The following is a 6,082-nucleotide window of genomic DNA, read 5'->3' as shown; positions in this document are numbered from 1 at the left end:
GTCCTCCCCAGGGAAGAGGCCATGAGGAAGGAAATGAGCTCCAGCCAGCAGGAAATTCTTGGAATGAACCCAGCAAGTATTGCCTTGATCCCTCCTCCTTCCTACCTCAGAGGGGCCATGGTGCAGGGGTCTGTGCTGCCTGCAAGGCCTGGGTGGAACCTCACCTGCATTCCAGAGCAGGAAGGAGCCTGCATTCCTCTTCCTCCCCTTCCCTTCGCTCTTTCCCCCTGCACTGCTTGAGCTTTCTCTCTGGGTCCACAAAGGCCCTGGAATGCACAGGTGACAGCTACCCAGGATAGGTCCCAGGCAAGATTACTACTGTGTGTGTGTGTGTGTGTGTGTGTGTGTGTGTGTGTACATACGTGACTAGAACCACACCACACACATTAGACCAAGCCCTAAGTAAATCATTTTCTGGGGAGCTCCTATCCTTATTGGAAAGAGCAAACAAAGCCCCGCTCTTTGCTGTGTTCCTATTAGGCCCTGGCAGGGGGTAACCAGGGGTTGAAGGAAGTAGGAGACTGGCATGCAGAAGGGAGAAACCAACATATTTCTCCACTTTTTTTGGGGGAAGGGGTTGGGCCATAACCAAGGTGCTCAGGGGTTAGTGCTCTGAAATCACTCCTGGCAGGCTATCACTCCTGGCAGGCTCGGAGGACCATATGGGATGCCAGGGATCGAACCCAGGTCAGTTGGCCTGGGTTGGTGGCATGCAAGGCAAATGCCCTACCACTGTGCTACCACTTGGGGTCACTCCATGCTGTGTTTGGGGGACCATGCAGTGCCAGGAATCCTGATGCATGCAAAGCATCTCCTAGGCCTGTTGGCCTATATCTCGGGCCCTCCTTTCACTTATCATTTTACTTTATTCTTTGTTTGTTTGGTTGGTTTTTGGGCCACACCCCAGTGCTCAGGAATTATTCTTGTCTCTGAGTTCAGAAATTACTCCTGGCAGGCTCAGGGTTACCATATAGGATACCGGGATTCAGAACCCTGGTCTGCCATGTGCAAGGCAAACACCCTCTCTGCTTTATTGGTGCGGGGGCACACCCAGCTGTGCTCAAGGATTACTCCTAGGAGGCTGGGGACCATACAGGCTGTTGGGGATCAAACCCAGGTTGGCTGCAAGTGCAATGCAAGTGCTCTAACAGCTGTATTATTTCTCTGGTCCCTATTTTTAGTCTTTTATGGTTTGGGGTCACAGCCAATAGTGCTTAGGGACTACTACTACTGGTTATGTACTCAGGAGTGACCCCTGGTGGTATTTGTGGGAACATATGTGGGAACCAGGGTCAGCCACAAGCAAACCAAGTCGTACTGTTTTATTTTTTTTCTGATGTGTGTGTGTGTGTGTGTGTGTGTGTGTGTGTGTGTGTGTGTGTCACACTCAACATGACTTCTGATTCTGTACCCAGGAATCACTCCTGGTGGGCTTGGGGGAACTATAATGGAACTCAGGGAGCAAATCTGAGTCAGTCATGTGCAAGGCAAATGCCCCATCTGCTGCATTATTGCTCTGGTCCTATATTTAAATTTTTGAGGACCCCCCACCCCAACTGTCTTCCAACAATGGCTGCACCATCTTCTCTTCCCAACCACAGTACACAAGCTCCCATTTCTCCATATCCTTGCCAACACTGGCTGCCTTTTCCCTGGTTTTGGCTAGTGACCCAATAGCCCTGGGGCTAGTATCTCACTGTTTGAAGCCGCTGAGTTTCTGGGTTGATTTGCACAATAAGCAACTAATACGCCATTTCATTTTACGTGTTCATGAGTTACAAGAAAGGAGTGGTTACCGGTTTCCAATGCTGCTGGAATATTGAGCAAGAGAAAAGAAAACTGAAACCAAAGTCCCCTGGAGTCATAGCTGCATGGAGCCAGGAACCTGGATAGATTAGGCCAGCAGGGGCAGGGAGGAGATGCAGTAACTACTTCTAAAGGATCACCTTCAGTTATGGGTTATCAATGGTCTTTCCTACAAAAGAGCAAGACACGGAACAGGGGAGACTCTGACAGAGGGTTTGGTTCTCTTCATTTGGAAGGTACCAAATAGCTCTGGCACATCCAACAGGGCTGTGCTATCTCCAGGTCAAATGGCTCCTGTCAGAGCTTTACTCACCCAAATCTTTTTTTTTTTTTTTTTTTTTTTGGTTTTTGGCCACACCCGATGACGCTCAGGGGTTACTCCTGGCTGCACACTCAGAAATCGCTCCTGGCTTGGAGGACCATATGGGACACCGGGGATTGAACCCAAGTCCGTCCTGGGTCAGCCGTGTGCAAGGCAAATGCCCCACTGCTCCAGCCCCCATTTGTTTGTTTTTGGAGGGGCATCACATCTGGTGGTGCTCAGGGATTACTCTCTACACTCAAGAATTACTCTTGGCTGGCTTGGAGGATCATATGGAGTGCCAAGGATTGAACATGAGTTGGCTGTGGGGAAATATACACTTTCTCTCTATAGATATAGATATAGATATAGATATATAGATATATAGATATAGATATAGATATAGATATAGATATAGATATAGATATAGATATAGATATAGATATGATATAGATAGGTAGGTAGATAGATAGATATGTATATATCTATCTATATCTATATATATGTGTGTACTTCCAGAAGTAATTACTGAGTGCAGAGTAAGCCCTGAAAATTGCTGAGTGTAGCCCAAATAGCACAAAAAAAAATCCACAAAACACACAATACAACATCTAAAGTTCAATTGGTATCTGGTGTAATATGAGTTTCATGAAATAACTCTGAGTGGGGAGTCTGTATATACAAACAGATGCACATACATATATATATATATATATATATTCTTTTATATAGCTTCAGCCTATAGGCTTTTTGTTTCTTTGCTTTTTGGGTTTTGGAGACACAATCACTGGTGTTTGGGGTTTACTTCTGGATCTGCACTCAGGGATTACTCCTAGTGGTGCTTGAGGAATATATGGAATGATGGGGACAAATGTCCTACCAGTTGTGCTATTGCTCCTGCCCCATCACCTTGAAGCTTCGGTGTTAAGTGATTGGGTTTCCAGTGACCTGCTCAAAGGAGAAAGATGGGAGTTGATGCTGTCACTTAGGAATCAGGATCTAGGAGAAACTGAATGTACCTTCAAAAGGGGTAGGAGAGATCATATAAGAGGTAAGACACTTGCTTGCACGCAGCTAATGCCAATACAATCCTGGCACTGGTGTGTCAGGGGTAATAGAAACCTCTCCCTCCCAAGCCAGACTCCCTACTCAGAGTTATTTCATGATACACTCAGATCACACCAGATACCAATTGGGCTTTCGTTGTTGTATTGTGTGTGTTTTGTGGATTTCTTTTTTTTTTTTTTTTTTGTATTTGGGCTACACTCAGCTATTCTCAGGGCTTACTCTGCATTCAGTAATTACTTCTGGGAGGATTCAGGGAATCAGATGGGATGTTGGGTATTATACTTGGGTACACCAAGGCAAGCATCCTGCCCACTGTACTACTATTGCTCTGGCCCATTTTCCTTTTTCGTAAATCATATGTGGTCCACTTACTGTTGAAAAAGAGCAAACAAGGAGCTGCTCATTGTCATTATTCCTTTACTGTTACCTCTCCCCAATGCCATATGCTAATCTCCCGAGAGAGAGAGAGAGAGAGAGAGAGAGAGAGAGAGAGAGAGAGAGAGAGAGAGAGAGAGAGAGATGCAGCAAGGAGGGAGATCAGATACAGGAGGGATGCAGAGCAGCAGGAAAGAGGTTGCTTAGCTTAGAGGCCATGTGAAAAAGGCTCATGGTGATTAGGGCCTTGTAATAAAGCTGGATTTCTCCTGAAACTTATCTGACTATCTGTGCTTTTTTGTTTATTTGTTTTTGTTTTGGGGTTGCACCTGGCAGCACTCAGGGGTTCCTCCTGGCTCTATGCTCAGAAATCGCTCCTGGCAGGCTCGGGGAACCATATGGGATGCCGGGATTCAAACCACTGTCCTGCATGCAAGGCAAACGCCTTACGTCCATGCTATCTCTCTGGCCCCCTGACTACCTGTGGACTATTTCTTCGCCATTACTCTTTGGTTGAAGGGGCTGCAAGCGCAAGGCTGAGCCGAGAAAGGCCCACCATCTACCACAATAGGACCTAACAATTAATAATTAATAAACACTTTTCCTATTCTTTACTGAGCACTTACTCCGTGCCAGGTTGCCAAGGATGTCACAGACAAGCAGTTGCCTGCCTTGATAAAGAACACAATAGACCAGTGTGACAGTCAACTCTATCAGTTTGGGCCATGAGATGCTCAGCTACTTGGTGGGACACTTATTCTGGATTGTTTCTATGAGAGGGTACTTCAGGATGAGGTAAGCACTGAAATTATTACACTAGGTAGCTAGCTTCCTTGTGTGTGTGTGTGTGTGTGTGTGTGTGTGTGTGTGTGTGCATCCAGTCAACTGAAGGCCTGAATGACACCAAAGAGCTGAGTAGGACTCCCTTCAAACTCAAAAACATCATCCCATGTCTTGCCTCTGATCCTGAGTTTGCCATGTTCAGATCGAACTACCAAAGGTTTGGGGCCGGATTGGAGGTGCAAGTGGTAAGGCGTCTGTCTGCCTTGCCTGTGCTAGCCTAGGATGGACTGTGGTTTGATCCCCCGGCATCCCATATGGTCCCTCAAGCCAGGAGTAATTTTTGACAGCATAGCCAGGAGTAACCCCTGAGCATCACTGAGTGTGCCCCCCCCCCAAAAAAAAAAAACCTACCAAAGGCTTCCTGGACAGCAGACTTTGGACGTGCACCAGAGCTGAACACCATTGATTGATATTCCTGGTCTCCAGTTCACTCATGCCTCACCTAGTGAGTCTCTGGTGGAACCTGTTTCTCTGACCAGGGAAACCTCCTATCAGGAGGCTCCACTCTTTCTCCCCATTCTTACGACACCCACACCTGTGATTTCTATCTCCCCAAGAACCTAATCAGCAACAAAAGCTCGATCTGGGCATTGATGAATCAGCAATGTGCTGTTGTTTTGGGGCCACACCCAGGTGTGCTCAGGGCTTACTCCTGGCTCTGCACTCCGGAATCACTCCTGGCAGGTTCTGGGGACCATATGTGGTGCTGGGGCCAATCTTAGTTTGGCCACATGCAAGTTATCCTCACTGCTATCCTATCTTTCCAGTCCCAAACTATTTAATTTGGTTTGCTTTTTTTTTTTTTTAATGTTGGGCCACAGCTGCTGGCACTTACGTGTTACTCCTTGTTCTACATTCAGAAGGTTTGGGATTTATATGGGATGCCAGGGATCGAACCCAGGTTGGCCAAGTTCAAAGCAAATGCTCTACCTGCTGTGCTATCACTCTGGTCCCTTTGTTTTCTTACTCTCCCTTACCCTTTGCTCCCTTACCTGCCCTAAACCAGATCATAGAGAAGAGAGGTTCAGGGCCACCTAGAGAGGTGCTCAGAGGAGCAGGTGGCCTTTCAGCTAAGCCAAAACAACCACAGAGCCCAGGTGAGCAATGGTTGGGCAAGAGCCCTAGAGAGGACAGGTCATGGAGAACAGAGTACAAAGAGAATCTGGTGTAGCCAGGGGCAGGGAAGGAGGAGTGAAAAGCAGCAAGAGCATCTCATAGGAGATGGAAGAAGCCTGAGTAATTTTTGAACAAAAGGGGCACCCTTTGGAAGGTTCTAGAAATGCAACACTGGCTCCACATGTCCGGAGCTTGCCGTAGTAAGAGCTTGCCGTAGTACCTTGGGCAACGGTTGTGTCCAGGCCAGTGAGCCTCGGTTTCCTGGCATTGTATGGCCAAAGAGATAATTACAGAGGTCTGAGAAATAGTGCAGGTGTTAAGGCATTTGCTTTGCATGAAGCTGACCTGATTTGGATCACTAAGCAATGCCAGCAGTAATCCCAGATCACAGAGATGGGAAAAGCACCTGAGTACCACTGGGTGTAGCCCAAGAACTCTGCCACCAAAGAAGAAGAACAACAACAGGGACAGAGTGGTAGTGCAGTGGTAGGGCGTTTGCCTTTCACTCACGCAGCTGATCCAGGATGGACCTGGGTTTGATTTCCGGCATCCCACATGGTCCCCTGAACCTGC

Source organism: Suncus etruscus, chromosome 20 (genome assembly GCF_024139225.1).
Source record: "Suncus etruscus isolate mSunEtr1 chromosome 20, mSunEtr1.pri.cur, whole genome shotgun sequence".
NCBI lineage: Eukaryota > Metazoa > Chordata > Mammalia > Eulipotyphla > Soricidae > Suncus > Suncus etruscus.
The sequence above is the reverse complement of the archived record's forward strand: the minus strand, read 5'-3'. Positions refer to the sequence as shown.